Raw genomic sequence first — 26,795 nt, 5'->3', positions numbered from 1 at the left:
ATGGGAACTGGACATTCAACAAACTTGGCCAAAATCAATAGTACACGCAAATATAGGAGACTTTCGATTATATAGTCTCAAAGATATTTGCTTTTTTCACCACTTACCAGCCAAGGTTTGCTCTACCCCTGCCTCCTGTATTCACCATCCACTCTGAAAAAAGACAGCTCAACTTCATTGGGATCAAACCTAAACCTCCCACCAACACACCTTGACATTGGGTTGCACAGCTTTTTAGACTTTATGCTAATGATATAGGAGGCGGGAAGGTGAGAAAACTGGCAGAGGGACAATCAGAAGGATTGTGCTGAGCTTAATCACGTGTCTTTTACTTTAACCTAGAGCTGGATTCACCATCTACACTGATTACTATTGCTCTGTCATATACTCCACACTTCTGCTGCGTTTGTCTGTGTGTTGACTAATGAAGGCCGGGAAGCCTTCTCTCTGTGCTGCGCTGTATATGGTAGAGCCCAGAGTTGCTAGTCTCCTCCCAAAAGCCTGGAGTCAATTGACAATGTAGAGCTAGAGTTTGCAGAGGGTAGAACCGGTGAAAATGCAGAATACAAGACATATAAGGGTCAGAAATAGTCTGATTTCCCATGTACACACACTGCAGCGTATTCTGAAAAGTTACTTGAAAGTACAGTTACTACTCTCGACTCCAAAATGGCAAGTTATTCTTGGTTTGAAAAAAAAAACTTGCATTTTCACACAGTTCGTAACTGGGGATGTAGCTCAGTGGTAGAGCGCACGCTTTGCATGTGTGAGGCCCCGGGTTCAATCCCAGGCATCTCCATGGCCACCCTGCATGTATGTGCAAGGAACGCACTTCCATTTCGTGGTCACTTTTTCTCACCCTTGTTCGCTTCCTGCAGCCGCTGTGTGAAGTAAATACGTGTGAGTGCTCCAGGCTTCCCGTACTCTTTTGGGGATGTAGCTCAGTGGTAGAGCGCATGCTTAGCATGTATGAGGTCCTGGGTTCAATCCCCAGCATCTCCAAGCTTTTTCAAATATGGCTAGACATCTTTGGCTAGCACACCACTCAAGCTAAGTGTCAAGACTCGCAAGGAATCTCTGCCGCTTAAACTGTTTGCTTTGCCATGTCACTTGGCAGGACAAGGCTTTCTCGATTGCAAGGTCTTAACACTGCCTAAGCCACGGGCAACACTTTTTCCCACTCAGTAAAATGACTTGAATGGGAACTGGACATTCAACAAACTTGGCCAAAATCAATAGTACACGCAAATATAGGAGACTTTCGATTATATAGTCTCAAAGATATTTGCTTTTTTCACCACTTACCAGCCAAGGTTTGCTCTACCCCTGCCTCCTGTATTCACCATCCACTCTGAAAAAAGACAGCTCAACTTCATTGGGATCAAACCTAAACCTCCCACCAACACACCTTGACATTGGGTTGCACAGCTTTTAAGACTTTATGCTAATGATATAGGAGGCGGGAAGGTGAGAAAACTGGCAGAGGGACAATCAGAAGGATTGTGCTGAGCTTAATCACGCGTCTTTTACTTTAACCTAGAGCTGGATTCACCATCTACACTGATTACTATTGCTCTGTCATATACTCCACACTTCTGCTGCGTTTGTCTGTGTGTTGACTAATGAAGGCCGGGAAGCCTTCTCTCTGTGCTGCGCTGTATATGGTAGAGCCCAGAGTTGCTAGTCTCCTCCCAAAAGCCTGGAGTCAATTGACAATGTAGAGCTAGAGTTTGCAGAGGGTAGAACCGGTGAAAATGCAGAATACAAGACATATAAGGGTCAGAAATAGTCTGATTTCCCATGTACACACACTGCAGCGTATTCTGAAAAGTTACTTGAAAGTACAGTTACTACTCTCGACTCCAAAATGGCAAGTTATTCTTGGTTTGAAAAAAAAAACTTGCATTTTCACACAGTTCGTAACTGGGGATGTAGCTCAGTGGTAGAGCGCACGCTTTGCATGTGTGAGGCCCAGGGTTCAATCCCCGGCATCTCCATGGCCACCCTGCATGTATGTGCAAGGAACGCACTTCCATTTGGTGGTCACTTTTTCTCACCCTTGTTCGCTTCCTGCAGCCGCTGTGTGAAGTAAATACGTGTGAGTGCTCCAGGCTTCCCGTACACTTTTGGGGATGTAGCTCAGTGGTAGAGCGCATGCTTCGCATGTATGAGGTGCTGGGTTCAATCCCTAGCATCTCCAACCTTTTTCAAATATGGCTAGACATCTTTGGCTAGCACACCACTCAAGCTAAGTGTCAAGACTCGCAAGGAATCTCTGCCGCTTAAACTGTTTGCTTTGCCATGTCACTTGGCAGGACAAGGCTTTCTCGATTGCAAGGTCTTAACACTGCCTAAGCCACGGGCAACACTTTTTCCCACTCAGTAAAATGACTTGAGTGGGAACTGGACATTCAACAAACTTGGCCAAAATCAATAGTACAAGCAAATATAGAAGACTTTCGATTATATAGTCTCAAAGATATTTGCTTTTTTCACCACTTACCAGCCAAGGTTTGCTCTACCCCTGCCTCCTGTATTCACCATCCACTCTGAAAAAAGACAGCTCAACTTCATTGGGATCAAACCTAAACCTCCCACCAACACACCTTGACATTGGGTTGCACAGCTTTTTAGACTTTATGCTAATGATATAGGAGGCGGGAAGGTGAGAAAACTGGCAGAGGGACAATCAGAAGGATTGTGCTGAGCTTAATCACGCGTCTTTTATTTTAACCTAGAGCTGGATTCACCATCTACACTGATTACTATTGCTCTGTCATATACTCCACACTTCTGCTGTGTTTGTCTGTGTGTTGACTAATGAAGGCCAGGAAACCTTCTCTGTGTGCTGCGCTGTATATGGTAGAGCCCAGAGTTGCTAGTCTCCTCCCAAAAGCCTGGAGTCAATTGACAATGTAGAGCTAGAGTTTGCAGAGGGGAGAACCGGTGAAAATGCAGAATACAAGACATATAAGGGTCAGAAATAGTCTGATTTCCCATGTACACACACTGCAGCGTATTCTGAAAAGTTACTTGAAAGTACAGTTACTACTCTCGACTCCAAAATGGCAAGTTATTCTTGGTTTGAAAAAAAAAACTTGCATTTTCACACAGTTCGTAACTGGGGATGTAGCTCAGTGGTAGAGCGCACGCTTTGCATGTGTGAGGCCCCGGGTTCAATCCCCGGCATCTCCATGGCCAGCCTGCATGTATGTGCAAGGAACGCACTTCCATTTCGTGGTCACTTTTTCTCACCCTTGTTCGCTTCCTGCAGCCGCTGTGTGAAGTAAATACGTGTGAGTGCTCCAGGCTTCCCGTACACTTTTGGGGATGTAGCTCAGTGGTAGAGCGCATGCTTCGCATGTATGAGGTCCTGGGTTCAATCCCCAGCATCTCCAACCTTTTTCAAATATGGCTAGACATCTTTGGCTAGCACTCCACTCAAGCTAAGTGTCAAGACTCGCAAGGAATCTCTGCCGCTTAAACTGTTTGCTTTGCCATGTCACTTGGCAGGACAAGGCTTTCTCGATTGCAAGGTCTTAACACTGCCTAAGCCACGGGCAACACTTTTTCCCACTCAGTAAAATGACTTGAATGGGAACTGGACATTCAACAAACTTGGCCAAAATCAATAGTACACGCAAATATAGGAGACTTTCGATTATATAGTCTCAAAGATATTTGCTTTTTTCACCACTTACCAGCCAAGGTTTGCTCTACCCCTGCCTCCTGTATTCACCATCCACTCTGAAAAAAGACAGCTCAACTTCATTGGGATCAAACCTAAACCTCCCACCAACACACCTTGACATTGGGTTGCACAGCTTTTTAGACTTTATGCTAATGATATAGGAGGCGGGAAGGTGAGAAAACTGGCAGAGGGACAATCAGAAAGATTGTGCTGAGCTTAATCACGCGTCTTTTACTTTAACCTAGAGCTGGATTCACCATGTACACTGATTACTATTGCTCTGTCATATACTCCACACTTCTGCTGCGTTTGTCTGTGTGTTGACTAATGAAGGCCAGGAAACCTTCTCTGTGTGCTGCGCTGTATATGGTAGAGCCCAGAGTTGCTAGTCTCCTCCCAAAAGCCTGGAGTCAATTGACAATGTAGAGCTAGAGTTTGCAGAGGGGAGAACCGGTGAAAATGCAGAATACAAGATATATAAGGGTCAGAAATAGTCTGATTTCCCATGTACACACACTGCAGCGTATTCTGAAAAGTTACTTGAAAGTACAGTTACTACTCTGGACTCCAAAATGGCAAGTTATTCTAGGTTTGAAAAAAAAAAAAATTGCATTTTCACACAGTTCGTAACTGGGGATGTATCTCAGTGGTAGAGCGCACGCTTTGCATGTGTGAGGCCCTGGGTTCAATCCCTGGCATCTCCATGGCCAGCCTGCATGTATGTGCAAGGAATGCACTTCCTTTTGGTGGTCACTTTTTCTCACCCTTGTTCGCTTCCTGCAGCCGCTGTGTGAAGTAAATACGTGTGAGTGCTCCAGGCTTCCGCTACACTTTCGGGGTTGTAGCTCACATGTATGAGGTCCTGAGTTCAATCCCCTGCATCTCCAACCTTTTTCAAATATGGCTAGACATCTTTGGCTAGCGCACCACTCAAGCTAAATGTCAAGACTCGCAAGGAATGTCTGCCGCTTAAACTGTTTGCTTTGCCATGTCACTTGGCAGGACAAGGCTTTCTCGATTGCAAGGTCTTAACACTGCCTAAGCCACGGGCAACACTTTTTCCCACTCAGTAAAATGACTTGAATGGGAACTGGACATTCAACAAACTTGGCCAAAATCAATAGTACACGCAAATAAAGGAGACTTTCGATTATATAGTCTCAAAGATATTTGCTTTTTTCACCACTTACCAGCCAAGGTTTGCTCTACCCCTGCCTCCTGTATTCACCATCCACTCTGAAAAAAGACAGCTCAACTTCATTGGGATCAAACCTAAACCTCCCACCAACACACCTTGACATTGGGTTGCACAGCTTTTTAGACTTTATGCTAATGATATAGGAGGCGGGAAGGTGAGAAAACTGGCAGAGGGACAATCAGAAGGATTGTGCTGAGCTTAATCACGCGTCTTTTACTTTAACCTAGAGCTGGATTCACCATCTACACTTATTACTATTGCTCTGTCATATACTCCACACTTCTGCTGCGTTTGTCTGTGTGTTGACTAATGAAGGCCAGGAAACCTTCTCTGTGTGCTGCGCTGTATATGGTAGAGCCCAGAGTTGCTAGTCTCCTCCCAAAAGCCTGGAGTCAATTGACAATGTAGAGCTAGAGTTTGCAGAGGGGAGAACCGGTGAAAATGCAGAATACAAGACATATAAGGGTCAGAAAAAGTCTGATTTCCCATGTACACACACTGCAGCGTATTATGAAAAGTTACTTGAAAGTACAGTTACTACTCTCGACTCCAAAATGGCAAGTTATTCTAGGTTTGAAAAAAAAAAACTTGCATTTTCACACAGTTCGTAACTGGGGATGTAGCTCAGTGGTAGAGCACACGCTTTGCATCTCCATAGACAGACTGCATGTATGTGCAAGGAACGCACTTCCTTTTGGTGGTCACTTTTTCTCACCCTTGTTCGCTTCCTGCAGCCGCTGTGTGAAGTAAATACGTGTGAGTGCTCCAGGCTTCCGGTACACTTTTGGGGATGTAGCTCACATGTATGAGGTCCTGAGTTCAATCCCCAGCATCTCCAACCTTTTTCAAATATGGTTAGACATCTTTGGCTAGCGCACTGCTCAAGCTAAGTGTCAAGACTCGCAAGGAATCTCTGCCGCTTAAACTGTTTGCTTTGCCATGTCACTTGGCAGGACAAGGCTTTCTCGATTGCAAGGTCTTAACACTGCCTAAGCCACGGGCAACACTTTTTCCCACTCAGTAAAATGACTTGAATGGGAACTGGACATTCAACAAACTTGGCCAAAATCAATAGTACATGCAAATAAAGGAGACTTTCGATTATATAGTCTCAAAGATATTTGCTTTTTTCACCACTTACCAGCCAAGGTTTGCTCTACCCCTGCCTCCTGTATTCACCATCCACTCTGATAAAAGACAGCTCAACTTCATTGGGATCAAACCTAAACCTCCCACCAACACACCTTGACATTGGGTTGCACAGCTTTTCAGACTTTATGCTAATGATATAGGAGGCGGGAAGGTGAGAAAACTGGCAGAGGGACAATCAGAAGGATTGTGCTGAGCTTAATCACGCGTCTTTTACTTTAACCTAGAGCTGGATTCACCATCTACACTGATTACTATTGCTCTGTCATATACTCCACACTTCTGCTGCGTTTGTCTGTGTGTTGACTAATGAAGGCCAGGAAACCTTCTCTGTGTGCTGCGCTGTATATGGTAGAGCCCAGAGTTGCTAGTCTCCTCCCAAAAGCCTGGAGTCAATTGACAATGTAGAGCTAGAGTTTGCAGAGGGGAGAACCGGTGAAAATGCAGAATACAAGACATATAAGGGTCAGAAATAGTCTGATTTCCCATGTACACACACTGCAGCGTATTCTGAAAAGTTACTTGAAAGTACAGTTACTAGTCTCGACTCCAAAATGGCAAGTTATTCTAGGTTTGAAAAAAAAAACTTGCATTTTCACACAGTCCGCAACTGGGGATGTAGCTCAGTGGTAGAGCGCACGCTTTGCATGTGTGAGGCCCCGGGTTCTATCCCCGGTATCTCCATGGATATCCGACATGTATGTGCAAGGAACGCACTTCCTTTTGGTGGTCACTTTTTCTCACCCTTGTTCGCTTCCTGCAGCCGCTGTGTGAAGTAAATACGTGTGAGTGCTCCAGGCTTCCGGTACACTTTTGGGGATGTAGCTCAGTGGTAGAGCGCATGCTTAGCATGTATGAGGTCATGGGTTCAATACCCTGCATCTCCAACCTTTTTCAAATATGGCTAGACATCTTTGGCTAGCGCACCACTCAAGCTAAGTGTCAAGACTCGCAAGGAATCTCTGCCGCTTAAACTGTTTGCTTTGCCATGTCACTTGGCAGGACAAGGCTTTCTTGATTGCAAGGTCTTAACACTGCCTTAGCCACGGGCAACAGTTTTTCCCACTCAGTAAAATGACTTGAATGGGAACTGGACATTCAACAAACTTGGCCAAAATCAATAGTACACGCAAATAAAGGAGACTTTCGATTATATAGTCTCAAAGATATTTGCTTTTTTCACCACTTACCAGCCAAGGTTTGCTCTACCCCTGCCTCCTGTATTCACCATCCACTCTGAAAAAAGACAGCTCAACTTCATTGGGATCAAACTTAAACCTCCCACCAACACACGTTGACATTGGGTGGCACAGCTTTTTAGACTTTATGCTAATGATATAGGAGGCGGGAAGGTGAGAAAACTGGCAGAGGGACAATCAGAAGGATTGTGCTGAGCTTAATCACGCGTCTTTTACTTTAACCTAGAGCTGGATTCACCATCTACACTGATTACTATTGCTCTGTCATATACTCCACACTTCTGCTGCGTTTGTCTGTGTGTTGACTAATGAAGGCCAGGAAACCTTCTCTGTGTGCTGGGCAGTATATGGTAGAGCCCAGAGTTGCTAGTCTCCTCCCAAAAGCCTGGAGTCAATTGACAATGTAGAGGTAGAGTTTGTAGAGGGGAGAACCGGTGAAAATGCAGAATACAAGACATATAAGGGTCAGAAATAGTCTGATTTCCCATGTACACACACTGCAGCGTATTCTGAAAAGTTACTTGAAAGTACAGTTACTACTCTCGACTCCAAAATGGCAAGTTAATCTAGGTTTGAAAAAAAAACTTGCATTTTCACACAGTTTGTAACTGGGGATGTAGCTCAGTGGTAGAGCGCACGCTTTGCATGTGTGAGGCCCTGGGTTCAATCCCCGGCATCTCCATGTATGTGCAAGGAACGCACTTCCTTTTGGTGGTCACTTTTTCTCACCCTTGTTCGCTTCCTGCAGCCGCTTTGTGAAGTAAATACGTGTGAGTGCTCCAGGCTTCCGGTACACTTTTGGGGATGTAGCTCACATGTATGAGGTCCTGAGTTCAATCCCCACCATCTCCAAACTTTTTCAAATATGGCTAGACATCTTTGGCTAGCGCACCACTCAAGCTAAGTGTCAAGACTCGCAAGGAATCTCTGCCGCTTAAACTGTTTGCTTTGCCATGTCACTTGGCAGGACAAGGCTTTCTTGATTGCAAGGTCTTAACACTGCCTTAGCCACGGGCAACACTTTTTCCCACTCAGTAAAATGACTTGAATGGGAACTGGACATTCAACAAACTTGGCCAAAATCAATAGTACACGCAAATAAAGGAGACTTTCGATTATATAGTCTCAAAGATATTTGCTTTTTTCACCACTTACCAGCCAAGGTTTGCTCTACCCCTGCCTCCTGTATTCACCATCCACTCTGAAAAAAGACAGCTCAACTTCATTGGGATCAAACCTAAACCTCCCACCAACACACCTTGACATTGGGTTGCACAGCTTTTTAGACTTTATGCTAATGATATAGGAGGCGGGAAGGTAAGAAAACTGGCAGAGGGACAATCAGAAGGATTGTGCTGAGCTTAATCACGCGTCTTTTACTTTAACCTAGAGCTGGATTCACCATCTACACTGATTACTATTGCTCTGTCATATACTCCACACTTCTGCTGCATTTGTCTGTGTGTTGACTAATGAAGGCCAGGAAACCTTCTCTGTGTGCTGCGCTGTATATGGTAGAGCCAAGAGTTGCTAGTCTCCTCCCAAAAGCCTGGAGTCAATTGACAATGTAGAGCTAGAGTTTGCAGAGGGGAGAACTGGTGAAAATGCAGAATACAAGACATATAAGGGTCAGAAATAGTCTGATTTCCCATGTACACACACTGCAGCGTATTCTGAAAAGTTACTTGAAAGTACAGTTACTACTCTCGACTAAAAAATGGCAAGTTATTCTAGGTTTGAAAAAAAAAAACTTGCATTTTCACACAGTTCATAACTGGGGATGTAGCTCAGTGGTAGAGCGCACGCTTTGCATGTGTGAGGCCCCGGGTTCAATCCCCGGCATCTCCATGGCCGTCCTGCATGTATGTGCAAGGAATGCACTTCCTTTTCGTAGTTACTTTTTCTCACCATGTTTGCTTCTTGCATCCGCTGTGTGCAGTAAATACGTGTGAGTGCTCCAGGATTCCGGTACACTTTTGGGGATGTAGCTCAGTGGTAGAGCGCATGCTTCGCATGTATGAGGTCCTGGGTTCAATCCCCAGCATCTCCAACCTTTTTCAAATATGGCTAGACATCGTTGGCTAGCGCACCACTCAAGCTAAGTGTCAAGACTCGCAAGGAATGTCTGCCGCTTAAACTGTTTTCTTTGCCATGTCACTTGGCAGGACAAGGCTTTCTCGATTGCAAGGTCTTAACACTGCCTAAGCCACGGGCAACACTTTTTCCCACTCAGTAAAATGACTTGAATGGGAACTGGACATTCAACAAACTTGGCCAAAATCAATAGTACACGCAAATAAAGGAGACTTTCGATTATATAGTCTCAAAGATATTTGCTTTTTTCACCACTTACCAGCCAAGGTTTGCTCTACCCCTGCCTCCTGTATTCACCATCCACTCTGAAAAAAGACAGCTCAACTTCATTGGGATCAAACATAAACCTCCCACCAACACACCTTGACATTGGGTTGCACAGCTTTTTAGACTTTATGCTAATGATATAGGAGGCGGGAAGGTGAGAAAACTGGCAGAGGGACAATCAGAAGGATTGTGCTGAGCTTAATCACGCGTCTTTTACTTTAACCTAGAGCTGGATTCACCATCTACACTGATTACTATTGCTCTGTCATATACTCCACACTTCTGCTGCGTTTGTCTGTGTGTTGACTAATGAAGGCCAGGAAACCTTCTCTGTGTGCTGCGCTGTATATGGTAGAGCCCAGAGTTGCTAGTCTCCTCCCAAAAGCCTGGAGTCAATTGACAATGTAGAGCTAGAGTTTGCAGAGGGGAGAACCGGTGAAAATGCAGAATACAAGACATATAAGGGTCAGAAATAGTCTGATTTCCCATGTACACACACTGCAGCGTATTCTGAAAAGTTACTTGAAAGTACAGTTACTAGTCTCGACTCCAAAATGGCAAGTTATTCTAGGTTTGAAAAAAAAAACTTGCATTTTCACACAGTCCGTAACTGGGGATGTAGCTCAGTGGTAGAGCGCACGCTTTGCATGTGTGAGGCCCCGGGTTCAATCCCCGGCATCTCCATGGATATCCGACATGTATGTGCAAGGAACGCACTTCCTTTTGGTGGTCACTTTTTCTCACCCTTGTTCGCTTCCTGCAGCCGCTGTGTGAAGTAAATACGTGTGAGTGCTCCAGGCTTCTGGTACACTTTTGGGGATGTAGCTCAGTGGTAGAGCGCATGCTTAGCATGTATGAGGTCATGGGTTCAATACCCAGCATCTCCAACCTTTTTCAAATATGGCTAGACATCTTTGGCTAGCGCACCACTCAAGCTAAGTGTCAAGACTCGCAAGGAATCTCTGCCGCTTAAACTGTTTGCTTTGCCATGTCACTTGGCAGGACAAGGCTTTCTTGATTGCAAGGTCTTAACACTGCCTTAGCCACGGGCAACACTTTTTCCCACTCAGTAAAATGACTTGAATGGGAACTGGACATTCAACAAACTTGGCCAAAATCAATAGTACACGCAAATAAAGGAGACTTTCGATTATATAGTCTCAAAGATATTTGCTTTTTTCACCACTTACCAGCCAAGGTTTGCTCTACCCCTGCCTCCTGTATTCACCATCCACTCTGAAAAAAGACAGCTCAACTTCATTGGGATCAAACTTAAACCTCCCACCAACACACGTTGACATTGGGTGGCACAGCTTTTTAGACTTTATGCTAATGATATAGGAGGCGGGAAGGTGAGAAAACTGGCAGAGGGACAATCAGAAGGATTGTGCTGAGCTTAATCACGCGTCTTTTACTTTAACCTAGAGCTGGATTCACCATCTACACTGATTACTATTGCTCTGTCATATACTCCACACTTCTGCTGCGTTTGTCTGTGTGTTGACTAATGAAGGCCAGGAAACCTTCTCTGTGTGCTGGGCAGTATATGGTAGAGCCCAGAGTTGCTAGTCTCCTCCCAAAAGCCTGGAGTCAATTGACAATGTAGAGGTAGAGTTTGTAGAGGGGAGAACCGGTGAAAATGCAGAATACAAGACATATAAGGGTCAGAAATAGTCTGATTTCCCATGTACACACACTGCAGCGTATTCTGAAAAGTTACTTGAAAGTACAGTTACTACTCTCGACTCCAAAATGGCAAGTTAATCTAGGTTTGAAAAAAAAACTTGCATTTTCACACAGTTTGTAACTGGGGATGTAGCTCAGTGGTAGAGCGCACGCTTTGCAATCCCCGGCATCTCCATAGCCAGCCTGCATGTATGTGCAAGGAACGCACTTCCTTTTGGTGGTCACTTTTTCTCACCCTTGTTCGCTTCCTGCAGCCGCTTTGTGAAGTAAATACGTGTGAGTGCTCCAGGCTTCCGGTACACTTTTGGGGATGTAGCTCACATGTATGAGGTCCTGAGTTCAATCCCCACCATCTCCAAACTTTTTCAAATGTGGCTAGACATCTTTGGCTAGCGCACCACTCAAGCTAAGTGTCAAGACTCGCAAGGAATCTCTGCCGCTTAAACTGTTTGCTTTGCCATGTCACTTGGCAGGACAAGGCTTTCTTGATTGCAAGGTCTTAACACTGCCTTAGACACGGGCAACACTTTTTCCCACTCAGTAAAATGACTTGAATGGGAACTGGACATTCAACAAACTTGGCCAAAATCAATAGTACACGCAAATAAAGGAGACTTTCGATTATATAGTCTCAAAGATATTTGCTTTTTTCACCACTTACCAGCCAAGGTTTGCTCTACCCCTGCCTCCTGTATTCACCATCCACTCTGAAAAAAGACAGCTCAACTTCATTGGGATCAAACCTAAACCTCCCACCAACACACCTTGACATTGGGTTGCACAGCTTTTTAGACTTTATGCTAATGATATAGGAGGCGGGAAGGTAAGAAAACTGGCAGAGGGACAATCAGAAAGATTGTGCTGAGCTTAATCACGCGTCTTTTACTTTAACCTAGAGCTGGATTCACCATCTACACTGATTACTATTGCTCTGTCATATACTCCACACTTCTGCTGCGTTTGTCTGTGTGTTGACTAATGAAGGCCAGGAAACCTTCTCTGTGTGCTGCGCTGTATATGGTAGAGCCAAGAGTTGCTAGTCTCCTCCCAAAAGCCTGGAGTCAATTGACAATGTAGAGCTAGAGTTTGCAGAGGGGAGAACTGGTGAAAATGCAGAATACAAGACATATAAGGGTCAGAAATAGTCTGATTTCCCATGTACACACACTGCAGCGTATTCTGAAAAGTTACTTGAAAGTACAGTTACTACTCTCGACTAAAAAATGGCAAGTTATTCTAGGTTTGAAAAAAAAAAACTTGCATTTTCACACAGTTCATAACTGGGGATGTAGCTCAGTGGTAGAGCGCACGCTTTGCATGTGTGAGGCCCCGGGTTCAATCCCCGGCATCTCCATGGCCGTCCTGCATGTATGTGCAAGGAATGCACTTCCTTTTCGTAGTTACTTTTTCTCACCATGTTTGCTTCTTGCATCCGCTGTGTGCAGTAAATACGTGTGAGTGCTCCAGGATTCCGGTACTCTTTTGGGGATGTAGCTCAGTGGTAGAGCGCATGCTTCGCATGTATGAGGTCCTGGGTTCAATCCCCAGCATCTCCAACCTTTTTCAAATATGGCTAGACATCGTTGGCTAGCGCACCACTCAAGCTAAGTGTCAAGACTCGCAAGGAATGTCTGCCGCTTAAACTGTTTTCTTTGCCATGTCACTTGGCAGGACAAGGCTTTCTCGATTGCAAGGTCTTAACACTGCCTAAGCCACGGGCAACACTTTTTCCCACTCAGTAAAATGACTTGAATGGGAACTGGACATTCAACAAACTTGGCCAAAATCAATAGTACACGCAAATAAAGGAGACTTTCGATTATATAGTCTCAAAGATATTTGCTTTTTTCACCACTTACCAGCCAAGGTTTGCTCTACCCCTGCCTCCTGTATTCACCATCCACTCTGAAAAAAGACAGCTCAACTTCATTGGGATCAAACCTAAACCTCCCACCAACACACCTTGACATTGGGTTGCACAGCTTTTTAGACTTTATGCTAATGATATAGGAGGCGGGAAGGTGAGAAAACTGGCAGAGGGACAATCAGAAGGATTGTGCTGAGCTTAATCACGCGTCTTTTACTTTAACCTAGAGCTGGATTCACCATCTACACTGATTACTATTGCTCTGTCATATACTCCACACTTCTGCTGCGTTTGTCTGTGTGTTGACTAATGAAGGCCAGGAAACCTTCTCTGTGTGCTGCGCTGTATATGGTAGAGCCCAGAGTTGCTAGTCTCCTCCCAAAAGCCTGGAGTCAATTGACAATGTAGAGCTAGAGTTTGCAGAGGGGAGAACCGGTGAAAATGCAGAATACAAGACATATAAGGGTCAGAAATAGTCTGATTTCCCATGTACACACACTGCAGCGTATTCTGAAAAGTTACTTGAAAGTACAGTTACTAGTCTCGACTCCAAAATGGCAAGTTATTCTAGGTTTGAAAAAAAAAACTTGCATTTTCACACAGTCCGTAACTGGGGATGTAGCTCAGTGGTAGAGCGCACGCTTTGCATGTGTGAGGCCCCGGGTTCAATCCCCGGCATCTCCATGGATATCCGACATGTATGTGCAAGGAACGCACTTCCTTTTGGTGGTCACTTTTTCTCACCCTTGTTCGCTTCCTGCAGCCGCTGTGTGAAGTAAATACGTGTGAGTGCTCCAGGCTTCCTGTACACTTTTGGGGATGTAGCTCAGTGGTAGAGCGCATGCTTAGCATGTATGAGGTCATGGGTTCAATACCCAGCATCTCCAACCTTTTTCAAATATGGCTAGGCATCTTTGGCTAGCGCACCACTCAAGCTAAGTGTCAAGACTCGCAAGGAATCTCGGCCGCTTAAACTGTTTGCTTTGCCATGTCACTTGGCAGGACAAGGGTTTCTCGATTGCAAGGTCTTAACACTGCCTAAGCCATGGGCAACACTTTTTCCCACTCAGTAAAATGACTTGAATGGGAACTGGACATTCAACAAACTTGGCCAAAATCAATAGTACACGCAAATAAAGGAGACTTTCGATTATATAGTCTCAAAGATATTTGCTTTTTTCACCACTTACCAGCCAAGGTTTGCTCTACCCCTGCCTCCTGTATTCACCATCCACTCTGAAAAAAGACAGCTCAACTTCATTGGGATCAAACTTAAACCTCCCACCAACACACCTTGACATTGGGTGGCACAGCTTTTTAGACTTTATGCTAATGATATAGGAGGCGGGAAGGTGAGAAAACTGGCAGAGGGACAATCAGAAGGATTGTGCTGAGCTTAATCACGCGTCTTTTACTTTAACCTAGAGCTGGATTCACCATCTACACTGATTACTATTGCTCTGTCATATACTCCACACTTCTGCTGCGTTTGTCTGTGTGTTGACTAATGAAGGCCAGGAAACCTTCTCTGTGTGCTGCGCTGTATATGGTAGAGCCCAGAGTTGCTAGTCTCCTCCCAAAAGCCTGGAGTCAATTGACAATGTAGAGCTAGAGTTTGCAGAGGGGAGAACCGGTGAAAATGCAGAATACAAGACATATAAGGGTCAGAAATAGTCTGATTTCCCATGTACACACACTGCAGCGTATTCTGAAAAGTTACTTGAAAGTACAGTTACTACTCTCGACTCCAAAATGGCAAATTATTCTAGGTTTGAAAAAAAAAAACTTGCATTTTCATACGGTTCGTAACTGGGGATGTATCTCAGTGGTAGAGCGCAAGCTTTGCATGTGTGAGGCCCTGGGTTCAATCATTGGCATCTCCATGGCCAGCCTGCATGTATGTGCAAGGAACGCACTTCCTTTTGGTGGTCACTTTTTCTCACCCTTGTTCGCTTCCTGCAGCCGCTGTGTGAAGTAAATACGTGTGAGTGCTCCAGGCTCCCTGTACTCTTTTGGGGATGTAGCTCAGTGGTAGAGCGCATGCTTCGCATGTATGAGGTCCTGGGTTCAATCGCCAGCCTCTCCAACCTTTTTCAAATATGGCTAGACATCTTTGGCTTGCGCACCACTCAAGCTAAGTGTCAAGACTCGCAAGGAATCTCTGCCACTTAAACTGTTTGCTTTGCCATGTCACTTGGCAGGACAAGGCTTTCTCGATTGCAAGGTCTTAACACTGCCTAAGCCACGGGCAACACTTTTTCCCACTCAGTAAAATGACTTGAATGGGAACTGGACATTCAACAAACTTGGCCAAAATCAATAGTACACGCAAATAAAGGAGACTTTCGATTATATAGTCTCAAAGATATTTGCTTTTTTCACCACTTACCAGCCAAGGTTTGCTCTACCCCTGCCTCCTGTATTTACCATCCACTCTGAAAAAAGACAGCTCAACTTCATTGGGATCAAACCTAAACCTCCCACCAACACACCTTGACATTGGGTTAAACAGCTTTTTAGACTTTATGCTAATGATATTTGAGGCGGGAAGGTAAGAAAACTGGCAGAGGGACAATCAGAAGGATTGTGCTGAGCTTAATCACGCGTCTTTTACTTTAACCTAGAGCTGGATTCACCATCTACACTGATTACTATTGCTCTGTCACATACTCCACACTTCTGCTGCGTTTGTCTGTGTGTTGACTAATGAAGGTCAGGAAACCTTCTCTGTGTGCTGCGCTGTATATGGTAGAGCCCAGAGTTGCTAGTCTCCTCCCAAAAGCCTGGAGTCAATTGACAATGTAGAGCTAGAGTTTGCGGAGGGGTGAACCGGTGAAAATGCAGAATACAAGACATATAAGGGTCAGAAATAGTCTGATTTCCCATGTACACACACTGCAGCGTATTCTGAAAAGTTACTTGAAAGTACAGTTACTACTCTCGACTCCAAAATGGCAAGTTATTCTTGGTTTGAAAAAAAAAAACTTGCATTTTCACACAGTTCGTAACTGGGGATGTACCTCAGTGGTAGAGCGCACGCTTTGCATGTGTGAGGCCCTGGGTTCAATCCCTGGCATCTTCATGGCCAGCCTGCATTGCATGTATGTGCAAGGAACGCACTTCTTTTTGGTGGTCACTTTTTCTCACCCTTGTTCGCTTCCTGCAGCCGCTGTGTGAAGTAAATACGTGTGAGTGCTCCAGGCTCCTGGTACTCTTTTGGGGATGTACCTCAGTGGTAGAGCGCATGCTTCGCATGTATGAGGTCCTGGGTTCAATCCCCACCATCTCCAAACTTTTTCAAATATGGCTAGACATCTTTGGCTAGCGCACCACTCAAGCTAAGTGTCAAGACTCGCACGGAATCTCTGCCGCTTAAACTGTTTGCTTTGCCATGTCTCTTGGCAGGACAAGGCTTTCTCGATTGCGAGGTCTTAACACTGCCTAAGCCACGGGCAACACTTTTTCCCACTCAGTAAAATGACTTGAATGGGAACTGGACATTCAACAAACTTGGCCAAAATCAATAGTACACGCAAATATAGAAGACTTTCGATTATACAGTCTCAAAGATATTTGCTTTTTTCACCACTTACCAGCCAAGGTTTGCTCTACCCCTGCCTCCTGTATTCACCATCCACTCTGAAAAAAGACAGCTCAACTTCATTGGGATCAAACCTAAACCTCCCACCAACACACCTTGACATTGGGTTGCACAGCTTTTTAGACTTTATGCTAATGATATAGGAGGCGGGAAGGTGAGAAAACTGGCAGAGGGACAATCAGAAGGATTGTGCTGAGCTTAATCACGCGTCTTTTACTTTAACCTAGAGCTGGATTCACCATCTACACTGATTACTATTGCTCTGTCATATACTCCACACTTCTGCTGCGTTTGTCTGTGTGTTGACTAATGAAGGCCAGGAAACCTTCTCTGTGTGCTGCGCTGTATATGGTAGAGCCCAGAGTTGCTAGTCTCCTCCCAAAAGCCTGGAGTCAATTGGCAATGTAGAGCTAGAGTTTGCAGAGGGGAGAACCGGTGAAAATGCAGAATACAAGACATATAAGGGTCAGAAATAGTCTGATTTCCCATGTACACACACTGCAGCGTATTCTGAAAAGTTACTTGAAAGTACAGTTACTACTCTCGACTCCAAAATGGCAAGTTATTCTAGGTTTGAAAAAAAAACTTGCATTTTCACACAGTCCGTAACTGGGGATGTAGCTCAGTGGTAGAGCGCACGCTTTGCATGTGTGGGGCCCCGGGTTCAATCCCCGGCATCTCCATAGCCAGCCTGCATGTATGTGCAAGGAACGCACTTCCTTTTGGTGGTCACTTTTTCTCACCCTTGTTCGCTTCCTGCAGCCGCTGTGTGAAGTAAATACGTATGAGTGCTCCAGGCTTCCCGTACACTTTTGGGGATGTAGCTCAGTGGTAGAGCACATGCTTCACATGTATGAGGTCCTGGGTTCAATCGCCAGCATCTCCAACCTTTTTCAAATATGGCTAGACATCTTTGGCTAGCGCACCACTCAAGCTAAGTGTCAAGACTCGCAAGGAATCTCTGCCACTTAAACTGTTTGCTTTGCCATATCACTTGGCAGGACAAGGCTTTCTCGATTGCAAGGTCTTAACACTGCCTAAGCCACGGGCAACACTTTTTCCCACTCAGTAAAATGACTTGAAAGGGAACTGGACATTCAACAAACTTGGCCAAAATCAATAGTACACGCAAATAAAGGAGACTTTCGATTATATAGTCTCAAAGATATTTGCTTTTTTCACCACTTACCAGCCAAGGTTTGCTCTACCCCTGCCTCCTGTATTCACCATCCACTCTGAAAAAAGACAGCTCAACTTCATTGGGATCAAACTTAAACCTCCCACCAACACACCTTGACATTGGGTGGCACAGCTTTTTAGACTTTATGCTAATGATATAGGAGGCGGGAAGGTGAGAAAACTGGCAGAGGGACAATCAGAAGGATTGTGCTGAGCTTTTTCACGCATCTTTTACTTTAACCTAGAGCTGGATTCACCATCTACACTGATTACTATTGCTCTGTCATATACTCGACACTTCTGCTGCGTTTGTCTGTGTGTTGACTAATGAAGGCCAGGAAACCTTCTCTGTGTGCTGCGCTGTATATGGTAGAGCCCAGAGTTGCTAGTCTCCTCCCAAAAGCCTGGAGTCAATTGACAATGTAGAGCTAGAGTTTGCAGAGGGGAGAACCGGTGAAAATGCAGAATACAAGACATATAAGGGTCAGAAATAGTCTGATTTCCCATGTACATACACTGCAGCGTATTCTGAAAAGTTACTTGAAAGTATAGTTACTACTCTCGACTCCAAAATGGCAAATTATTCTAGGTTTGAAAAAAAAAAACTTGCATTTTCACACAGTTCGTAACTGGGGATGTAGCTCAATGGTAGAGCGCACGCTTTGCATGTGTGAAGCCCTGGGTTCAATGCCCGGCAACTGCATGGCCAGCCTGCATGTATGTGCAAGGAACGCACTTCCTTTTGGTGGTCACTTTTTCTCACCCTTGTTCGCTTCCTGCAGCCGCTGTGTGAAGTAAATACGTGTGAGTGCTCCAGGCTTCCGGTACACTTTTGGGGATGTAGCTCAGTGGTAGAGCACATGCTTCGCATGTATGAGGTCCTGGGTTCAATCCCCAGCGTCTCCAACCTTTTTCAAATATGGCCAGACATTTTTGGCTAGCGCACCACTCAAGCTAAGTGTCAAGACTCGCAAGGAATCTCTGCCGCTTAAACTGTTTGCTTTGACATGTCCCTTGGCAGGACAAGGCTTTCTCGATTGCAAGGTCTTAACACTGCCTAAGCCACGTGCAACACTTTTTCCCACTCAGTAAAATGACTTGAATGGTAACTGGACATTCAACAAACTTGGCGAAAATCAATAGTACACGCAAATATAGAAGACTTTCGATTATATAGTCTCAAAGATATTTGCTTTTTTCACCACTTACCAGCCAAGGTTTGCTCTACCCCTGTCTCCTGTATTCACCATCCACTCTGAAAAAAGACAGCTCAACTTCATTGGGATCAAACCTAAACCTCCCACCAACACACCTTGACAATGGGTTGCACAGCTTTTTAGACTTTATGCTAATGATATAGGAGGCAGGATGGTGAGAAAACTGGCAGAGGGACAATCAGAAGGATTGTGCTTAGCTTAATCACGCGTCTTTTACTTTAACCTAGAGCTGGATTCACCATCTACACTGATTACTAGTGTTGAGCATTCCGATACCGCAAGTATCGGGTATCGGCCGATATCAGCGGTATCGGAATTCCGATACTTAATTCCGATACTTTTTTCATATCGGATTCCGGGATCGGAATCGGAATAGGAAGTTCCCATCATGCTATGAGCCTGCTTGCTTTGATTAAGCCAATGGGAATCCTCCGAAGTGTGGGCACATCCTGTTAGGCATGTAGGCATGTTAACTATTGGCATGGCTGTGATTGGCTGCCGAAATGATGTCATGATGCACTATAAAAGCCACCGCAGCCGCCATTTCTGGTCACTCTGCTGTGAATTCAGTTAGGGACAGGCTGCTGTAGAAGACTGTGAGGGACAGTTAGAAATAGCGATTCTAAAAACAATATTGTGCTTTATCCAGGCTACATAAACCACCACTGTAGCTTGCTTTTCCCTAGCAGCGCTGTTTTCACAGCTGTCTGCAAGGGCTGTGTGAGTGCAGCTCACGCTGTGGAGTGGGTCCTGCAGCCACGTCAGGCTGTAGGCCACCCAGTGTGATCACTGCTGCCTCATACATCTTTTATTTTTTGAGCTGCATTTTTTAAATAATTTCAATCTAGTGTGCTTCCATCCGTATCCATATACGTTGGTTGCAAACACTAGTAGTAGACAGCGGAGCCTTTCTGCAGCCTTTCAGTGCTAGTGTCCACTTTGCTGCACTGTTCACGGCTGTCTGAGAGGTCTCTGACTGTGTGTGAGTGCAGCTCACGCTGAGTAGTGTGTCCTGCAGCTACGTCTGGCTGTAGGACGCTCAGCGTGCGTCACTGCCTCACACATATTTTTATTTGAGTGCAGCTCATTTTTTCTTCTATTAGTGTGCATCCATCCGTCTCCATCTACGGTGGTTGCAAACACTATATAGGAGTACACAGCGGAGCCTTTCTGCAGCCTGTCAGTGCCAGTGCCCACTTAGCTGCACTGTTGACGGCTGTCTGAGAGGTCTCTGACTGTGTGTGAGTGCAGCTCACGCTGAGTAGAGTGTCCTGCAGCTACGTCTGGTTGTAGGACGCTCAACGTGCGTCACTGCCTCACACATATTTGTCTCTGAGTGCAGCTCATTTTTTCTTCTCCTATTAGTGTGCATCCATCCGTATCCATCAACATTGGTTGGTTGCAAACACTATATAGGAGTAGATAGAGGAGCCTTTTTTTCTGGCTTGTGCCCTGCCGGCGCAGCCAGATTAGTATTACCCAATTTTTTTGGAGCCTCATCTTTTGCATTGTAGGTTACCTGCCTGCATTGTAATAGCTCCAAAAAGTTGGTGATACTATCAGTTTCAATTCTTTGTTCTCATACTTTGAGTTTGTTTCAAACAAAGAAACCACATAAAAAGTTCACCAAACACTACATTTTGAACTTGTGTAGGCCACATCAGCTCCTATTAAAGTCTAGTCCACACACACACACTTCATAAAATTAGTGTTTCTTGTACCTGTAACCAGCTGTTCAGGAATAAGCACACTAAGGCCCCCCTTTGTCCTTTTTTGCCTATCTTAAGCAGTCTTGCAAGATGAAGAAGGCAGGGAGTAAGGCGCGGGGGCGTGGGCGTGGGCGTGGAGTTTCAGCAGGGAGAGGACGTGGGGATTCTGCAGGGAGAGGACGTGGGGATTCTACAGGTAGAGGACGTGGGGATTCTGGGCCTGCTGCGGGCACCAGTGGATCAGCATCCCCCAGTTTTAGCAGGCAACAGTCCTTTATGCGCAGCTTTGTAGGACCTCAACGTACCCCACTGCTGCGGGAGGAACAAATTGAAGCCGTTGTCGGATGGATGGCAGCTAACGCATCGACTTCAATTACTTCCGCATCCTCTCAGGGTCAGAGCACTGAAGAGCAACCATCTGTCTCTTCACCACCTGCCAAAGTGCCCAGGCAGTCAGAGAGACATGGACAGGAGCCATCACAATCTCTACTTCTGTTCTCGGAATCTGTTGGCTTGGAAAGAGGGGGCCAGCCAAGCAGCATTCCTGAATGTGAAGAAGAGGGAGTATGCAGTGATGCGCAACTTCTTTGTCCCTCTGAATCTGAAGAGGCGAGTGGGCCAGTGCCTATGGTCAGCACACCTCAGTACGCATCAGATGATGACGAGACTCAGTTGCCACTTTCTGGTGCGTACGGTGCTGGCGAGACAACCCCGGAGAAGCAGCTGTTTGAAGAGGGGAGGGAAGATGATGAGGTCCTTGACCCATCATGGCGTGAGCAACAGGAAGGTGGTGGGAGCAGCTCGGAGGAAGAGATTCCCCTACCGGCCAAAACAGGAGGCAGAGGGAGGGGGAAGACTTGGTTGCCTGTACCCTCCACTTCAGCACCCGTTAGGAGCATTCCTCCTTCCAAAGGCAAACCGGGCGCTCACAAGAGTTGCAGTGCGTGGTCCTTTTTTGACACAGTTGCAGATGACATTTGCTTTGTCAAATGCAAGCTGTGTCATCAGAGAGTCAAAAGAGGGAGAAATGTCAGCAACCTCAATACCACAAATATGTGGAAACATGTGCGCACCAAGCACGAGTTGGAGTTGCATAGACACCCTCAAGACGTAGGCCAACGTACAGCACCACCTACCACCTCTTCAGTTCGTGTTGGGCCCTCTTCCTCCAGCTCACACACTGCTGGTTCGGCTTCCTCACAGGATCGCCAAGGAAGAACCTCTGCCACTGTTGTCCGGAGACCCTGTCAGATTCCACCCATAACAGCACGTTCCCATCCATCACAGCCATCGGTAGCACAGGCATGGGATAAAAGGCGCCCTTACTCGGCAAACCATCCCCGAGCACAGTCTCTGAATGCTGGCATTGCCAAACTTCTGGCAGTTGAAATGCTGTCATTCAGGCTGGTGGACACTGACACCTTCCGGGACTTAATGGCATTGGCAGTCCCCCAATACAACGTGCCCAGCCGCTTTTATTTCAGCAGGCGAGCCGTCCCTGCCCTGCAGAAACATGTTGAGGGCAAAATAAAACATGCGCTACTAAACGCCGTTAGTAGCAAGGTCCACCTGACCACCGATGCGTGGACCAGTAACCATGGACAGGGACGATACCTTTCCCTCACTGCCCACTGGGTCAATGTTGTGGAGCCGGGTATGGATCTGGAGAGTGGCGCTGTACGTGTTCTTCCAACGCCACGGATTGCAGGACTCCAGTCTGTACACATAGACTCCTCCTCCTACTCAAGTTCCTCAGAAACAGCAGAGCAGGAGCCTGTTACGACCGATATGAGCACAGCCGTGGCCAAACGTCAACAGGCTGTACTCAAATTAATTTCTTTGGGGAATCGAAGCCACACAGCGCAGGAGCTCTGGAATGCTATCAAGCTGGAGAGCGATGTGTGGTTTGGGCCAGCGAATCTCCAGCCGGGCTTGGTAGTGTGTGACAATGGCCGAAATCTGGTGGCAGCTCTTGGCCTAGGCAACCTCACACACATCCCATGTCTGGCACATGTTCTTAACTTGGTCGTGCAGAGCTTTCTGAGGGACTATCCGGATCTTGATGCACTGTTGCACAAGGTCCGCATAGAGTGCGCTCACTTGCGACGTTCCAGCACGGCAAGATCGCGCCTCGCTGCTCTGCAGCGACGATTTGGCCTTCCAGAACATCGCATCATATGTGACCTACCCACCCGGTGGAATTCAACGTTACATATGTTGGAGCGGTTGTGTGAGCAGCAGGCAGCAGTCATGGAGTACCAGCTGCATCAGGCGCAAACAAGTCGCACTGTGCGCCGTTCACACTTCAGCACCATTGAGTGGGCCTCTATGAAGGACATCTGCCTCGTTTTGCGTGCCTTCGATGAATCCACGCGGATGGCGAGTGCAGATGATGCACTAGTCAGCATGACTGTCCCCCTTATCTGCCTGCTTCAACAAACACTGCAAGCACTAAGGGATGAGGTTTCAGAAGAGGTGGAGGATGAGGAGTCCCAAATGCCATCTGCTTCTGGACAGTCTGCGCTACGTGTTTCCTCACAAAGGCCTAGGCAGGGGACACTTTGTGAGGAGGATGAGGAGGAGTCGATGGAGGAGGAAGACATCTCTCCAGAGGAGGGAGGTACACAAACCTCTACTCAGTATGTACAGCGAGGGTGGGGTGATGCAGAGCAGGTCGAGGTCACGCCTCAAACAGGGGACAGCGGTTCTTTGGCAGTTGGGAGTCTGGTGCACATGGTTGATTTCATGCTGCAGTGCCTGAGAAACGACCGCCGCATCGCCCACATTCTCGTCTCGGCTGATTATTGGGTGTACACCCTCCTAGATCCTCGCTACCGGGACAGCGTACAAAGGCTCATACCAACGTTGAACCGGGAGCGTAAAATGCGGGAGTACGAAGAGTCACTGGTGCAGTCCATAATGTTTTCCATTCCACCCGACAGCATTGTTGCAAGTGCTTTACAAAGCAGCTCTGTGCGTCGAGGCAGTGGAGGAAACTCTGCACAAAGAGGGAGCAGAGGCAGTGCCGCAGCACAAGGCAAGACCACTATGGCCCAAATGTGGCAAAGTTTTGTGTGTCCACCACAATTGTCTACACCATCAGCGACGCCTCGAGTCAGCAGGAGGCAACGCTTCCGTCAGATGGTGTCAGACTACATGTCTTGCCCTGTCGCTGTACTCCCAGATGGCTCTTCCCCCTTCAAGTTTTGGGTCTCTAAGCTGGATACATGGCCAGAGCTTAGCCAGTATGCATTGGAGGTGCTGGCTTGCCCTGCTGCCAGTGTATTATCGGAACGTGTCTTTAGTGCCGCAGGTGGTGTACTAACAGACCGTCGCACGCGACTATCTTCCGATAATGTTGACCGGCTGACTTTTCTGAAAATGAACAAGGCCTGGATCTCCAAAGACTTTGCCATTCCTCTTACAGACTAAATTAGTGGTTGGCAACTGTATCCAGGTCTGCTGGTGTGTTCATTTTTCTACCACCTGAACTATAATCCCTGTGCTTCAACACAGCCAGTTGTCGCTCAGATGTGTCGTCTGCACAGAGAAACACACTAGCTCCTGTGTTACTGGGGTTCAGTAATGCCAGCTGATCCCCTGCTGTGTGGACGGCAGAGTCACCAGCTCCATCAACATTCAAACCACTACTGATTTTTAACCGTGCCCAACTTAGGTCTCTGGCTCCACTGTCTCTACTATTTCCCCTGACCTCCAACCCCGCCATCTACATCTCTGAAGTGGCGTCAGCACAATCTACACTTGTTCCTGTGTTCCTGTGGCTCAGTCCCATCAGTTTATCCCCTGATGTGTGTCCGGCAAGGTCTCCTGCTCTGTCCACATTCCCATAACCAGTAGTGGGAATGAGGACAGAGCTGGCGAACTTGCCGGACAAACATCAGGGGATCAACTGATGGGACTGAGCACCAGTAACACAGGAACAAGTGTAGATTGTGCTGACGCCACTTCAGAGATGTAGCTGGCGGGGTTGGAGGCCAGGGTAAATAGTAGAGACAGTGGAGCCAGAGGCCTAAGTGGAGCATGGTTAGAATCAGTAGTAGTCCACAACCTCCATAAAAACCGCTGCCCATTGGCCTCTGCATGCGGCATGCGTAATCCTGGGCACCAACAGCGTCAGTTGGTGTTCAGAAGTGTCGTCTCCACAGAGCCAAACACATTCGTTCAAGTGTTAGTGGGGTTCAGCACTGCCAGCTGTTCCCCTGCTGTGGAGATGGCAAGTCTCCTGCTGCCTTCACCTGCCAAAATCCAGTAGGCCCCAGCCTGCTCCTCGCCTAATCCTGGGCTCCAACAGCGTCAGTTGGTGTTCAGAAGTGTCGTCTCCACAGAGCCAAACACATTCGTTCAAGTGTTAGTGGGGTTCAGCACTGCCAGCTGTTCCCCTGCTGTGGAGATGGCAAGTCTCCTGCTGCCTTCACCTGCCAAAATCCAGTAGGCCCCAGCCTGCTCCTCGCCTAATCCTGGGCTCCAACAGCGTCAGTTGGTGTTCAGAAGTGTCGTCTCCACAGAACCAAACACATTCGTTCAAGTGTTAGTGGGGTTCAGCACTGCCAGCTGTTCCCCTGCTGTGGAGATGGCAAGTCTCCTGCTGCCTTCACCTGCCAAAATCCAGTAGGCCCCAGCCTGCTCCTCGCCTAATCCTGGGCTCCAACAGCGTCAGTTGGTGTTCAGAAGTGTCGTCTCCACAGAACCAAACACATTCGTTCAAGTGTTAGTGGGGTTCAGCACTGCCAGCTGTTCCCCTGCTGTGGAGATGGCAAGTCTCCTGCTGCCTTCACCTGCCAAAATCCAGTAGGCCCCAGCCTGCTCCTCGCCTAATCCTGGGCTCCAACAGCGTCAGTTGGTGTTCAGAAGTGTCGTCTCCACAGAGCCAAACACATTCGTTCAAGTGTTAGTGGGGTTCAGCACTGCCAGCTGTTCCCCTGCTGTGGAGATGGCAAGTCTCCTGCTGCCTTCACCTGCCAAAATCCAGTAGGCCCCAGCCTGCTCCTCGCCTAATCCTGGGCTCCAACAGCGTCAGTTGGTGTTCAGAAGTGTCGTCTCCACAGAGCCAAACACATTCGTTCAAGTGTTAGTGGGGTTCAGCACTGCCAGCTGTTCCCCTGCTGTGGAGATGGCAAGTCTCCTGCTGCCTTCACCTGCCAAAATCCAGTAGGCCCCAGCCTGCTCCTCGCCTAATCCTGGGCTCCAACAGCGTCAGTTGGTGTTCAGAAGTGTCGTCTCCACAGAACCAAACACATTCGTTCAAGTGTTAGTGGGGTTCAGCACTGCCAGCTGTTCCCCTGCTGTGGAGATGGCAAGTCTCCTGCTGCCTTCACCTGCCAAAATCCAGTAGGCCCCAGCCTGCTCCTCGCCTAATCCTGGGCTCCAACAGCGTCAGTTGGTGTTCAGAAGTGTCGTCTCCACAGAGCCAAACACATTCGTTCAAGTGTTAGTGGGGTTCAGCACTGCCAGCTGTTCCCCTGCTGTGGAGATGGCAAGTCTCCTGCTGCCTTCACCTGCCAAAATCCAGTAGGCCCCAGCCTGCTCCTCGCCTAATCCTGGGCTCCAACAGCGTCAGTTGGTGTTCAGAAGTGTCGTCTCCACAGAGCCAAACACATTCGTTCAAGTGTTAGTGGGGTTCAGCACTGCCAGCTGTTCCCCTGCTGTGGAGATGGCAAGTCTCCTGCTGCCTTCACCTGCCAAAATCCAGTAGGCCCCAGCCTGCTCCTCGCCTAATCCTGGGCTCCAACAGCGTCAGTTGGTGTTCAGAAGTGTCGTCTCCACAGAACCAAACACATTCGTTCAAGTGTTAGTGGGGTTCAGCACTGCCAGCTGTTCCCCTGCTGTGGAGATGGCAAGTCTCCTGCTGCATTCACCTGCCAAAATCCAGTAGGCCCCAGCCTGCTCCTCGCCTAATCCTGGGCTCCAACAGCGTCAG

At 47.0% G+C, this 26,795-nt stretch overlaps 24 non-coding genes across 24 annotated transcripts; all 24 read left to right on the top strand.

Annotated features, from left to right (window-relative positions):
• The first annotated feature begins 727 nt into the window (after nucleotides 1-727).
• On the top strand, nucleotides 728-799 carry TRNAA-UGC (transfer RNA alanine (anticodon UGC)). The gene has a single exon. It is a non-coding gene; the product is annotated as a tRNA-Ala (tRNA).
• Nucleotides 800-930: 131 nt separating this feature from the next.
• Nucleotides 931-1,002, top strand: TRNAA-AGC (transfer RNA alanine (anticodon AGC)). The gene has a single exon. It is a non-coding gene; the product is annotated as a tRNA-Ala (tRNA).
• Nucleotides 1,003-1,925: 923 nt separating this feature from the next.
• On the top strand, nucleotides 1,926-1,997 carry TRNAA-UGC (transfer RNA alanine (anticodon UGC)). Its single transcript has one exon. It is a non-coding gene; the product is annotated as a tRNA-Ala (tRNA).
• Nucleotides 1,998-2,128: 131 nt separating this feature from the next.
• On the top strand, nucleotides 2,129-2,200 carry TRNAA-CGC (transfer RNA alanine (anticodon CGC)). Its single transcript has one exon. It is a non-coding gene; the product is annotated as a tRNA-Ala (tRNA).
• A 923-nt stretch (nucleotides 2,201-3,123) lies between these two features.
• On the top strand, nucleotides 3,124-3,195 carry TRNAA-UGC (transfer RNA alanine (anticodon UGC)). Its single transcript has one exon. It is a non-coding gene; the product is annotated as a tRNA-Ala (tRNA).
• A 131-nt stretch (nucleotides 3,196-3,326) lies between these two features.
• On the top strand, nucleotides 3,327-3,398 carry TRNAA-CGC (transfer RNA alanine (anticodon CGC)). The gene has a single exon. It is a non-coding gene; the product is annotated as a tRNA-Ala (tRNA).
• Nucleotides 3,399-4,323: 925 nt separating this feature from the next.
• TRNAA-UGC (transfer RNA alanine (anticodon UGC)) lies at nucleotides 4,324-4,395 on the top strand. Its single transcript has one exon. It is a non-coding gene; the product is annotated as a tRNA-Ala (tRNA).
• A 2,255-nt stretch (nucleotides 4,396-6,650) lies between these two features.
• TRNAA-UGC (transfer RNA alanine (anticodon UGC)) lies at nucleotides 6,651-6,722 on the top strand. Its single transcript has one exon. It is a non-coding gene; the product is annotated as a tRNA-Ala (tRNA).
• A 131-nt stretch (nucleotides 6,723-6,853) lies between these two features.
• On the top strand, nucleotides 6,854-6,925 carry TRNAA-AGC (transfer RNA alanine (anticodon AGC)). Its single transcript has one exon. It is a non-coding gene; the product is annotated as a tRNA-Ala (tRNA).
• Nucleotides 6,926-7,847: 922 nt separating this feature from the next.
• TRNAA-UGC (transfer RNA alanine (anticodon UGC)) lies at nucleotides 7,848-7,919 on the top strand. Its single transcript has one exon. It is a non-coding gene; the product is annotated as a tRNA-Ala (tRNA).
• A 1,094-nt stretch (nucleotides 7,920-9,013) lies between these two features.
• Nucleotides 9,014-9,085, top strand: TRNAA-UGC (transfer RNA alanine (anticodon UGC)). Its single transcript has one exon. It is a non-coding gene; the product is annotated as a tRNA-Ala (tRNA).
• Nucleotides 9,086-9,215: 130 nt separating this feature from the next.
• On the top strand, nucleotides 9,216-9,287 carry TRNAA-CGC (transfer RNA alanine (anticodon CGC)). Its single transcript has one exon. It is a non-coding gene; the product is annotated as a tRNA-Ala (tRNA).
• Nucleotides 9,288-10,210: 923 nt separating this feature from the next.
• Nucleotides 10,211-10,282, top strand: TRNAA-UGC (transfer RNA alanine (anticodon UGC)). Its single transcript has one exon. It is a non-coding gene; the product is annotated as a tRNA-Ala (tRNA).
• A 131-nt stretch (nucleotides 10,283-10,413) lies between these two features.
• TRNAA-AGC (transfer RNA alanine (anticodon AGC)) lies at nucleotides 10,414-10,485 on the top strand. Its single transcript has one exon. It is a non-coding gene; the product is annotated as a tRNA-Ala (tRNA).
• A 2,081-nt stretch (nucleotides 10,486-12,566) lies between these two features.
• Nucleotides 12,567-12,638, top strand: TRNAA-UGC (transfer RNA alanine (anticodon UGC)). Its single transcript has one exon. It is a non-coding gene; the product is annotated as a tRNA-Ala (tRNA).
• Nucleotides 12,639-12,768: 130 nt separating this feature from the next.
• Nucleotides 12,769-12,840, top strand: TRNAA-CGC (transfer RNA alanine (anticodon CGC)). Its single transcript has one exon. It is a non-coding gene; the product is annotated as a tRNA-Ala (tRNA).
• A 923-nt stretch (nucleotides 12,841-13,763) lies between these two features.
• Nucleotides 13,764-13,835, top strand: TRNAA-UGC (transfer RNA alanine (anticodon UGC)). The gene has a single exon. It is a non-coding gene; the product is annotated as a tRNA-Ala (tRNA).
• Nucleotides 13,836-13,966: 131 nt separating this feature from the next.
• Nucleotides 13,967-14,038, top strand: TRNAA-AGC (transfer RNA alanine (anticodon AGC)). Its single transcript has one exon. It is a non-coding gene; the product is annotated as a tRNA-Ala (tRNA).
• A 1,127-nt stretch (nucleotides 14,039-15,165) lies between these two features.
• TRNAA-CGC (transfer RNA alanine (anticodon CGC)) lies at nucleotides 15,166-15,237 on the top strand. The gene has a single exon. It is a non-coding gene; the product is annotated as a tRNA-Ala (tRNA).
• A 924-nt stretch (nucleotides 15,238-16,161) lies between these two features.
• Nucleotides 16,162-16,233, top strand: TRNAA-UGC (transfer RNA alanine (anticodon UGC)). The gene has a single exon. It is a non-coding gene; the product is annotated as a tRNA-Ala (tRNA).
• A 136-nt stretch (nucleotides 16,234-16,369) lies between these two features.
• TRNAA-CGC (transfer RNA alanine (anticodon CGC)) lies at nucleotides 16,370-16,441 on the top strand. The gene has a single exon. It is a non-coding gene; the product is annotated as a tRNA-Ala (tRNA).
• A 922-nt stretch (nucleotides 16,442-17,363) lies between these two features.
• TRNAA-UGC (transfer RNA alanine (anticodon UGC)) lies at nucleotides 17,364-17,435 on the top strand. Its single transcript has one exon. It is a non-coding gene; the product is annotated as a tRNA-Ala (tRNA).
• A 131-nt stretch (nucleotides 17,436-17,566) lies between these two features.
• TRNAV-CAC (transfer RNA valine (anticodon CAC)) lies at nucleotides 17,567-17,638 on the top strand. Its single transcript has one exon. It is a non-coding gene; the product is annotated as a tRNA-Val (tRNA).
• A 1,127-nt stretch (nucleotides 17,639-18,765) lies between these two features.
• Nucleotides 18,766-18,837, top strand: TRNAA-CGC (transfer RNA alanine (anticodon CGC)). The gene has a single exon. It is a non-coding gene; the product is annotated as a tRNA-Ala (tRNA).
• The last annotated feature ends 7,958 nt before the right edge of the window (nucleotides 18,838-26,795 follow it).

The sequence above is a fragment of the Dendrobates tinctorius genome, unplaced genomic scaffold (genome assembly GCF_039654945.1).
Source record: "Dendrobates tinctorius isolate UK_male_01 unplaced genomic scaffold, ASM3965494v1 ptg000011l, whole genome shotgun sequence".
Lineage (NCBI taxonomy): Eukaryota > Metazoa > Chordata > Amphibia > Anura > Dendrobatidae > Dendrobates > Dendrobates tinctorius.
This window is presented reverse-complemented; position numbering and strand designations above follow the sequence as displayed.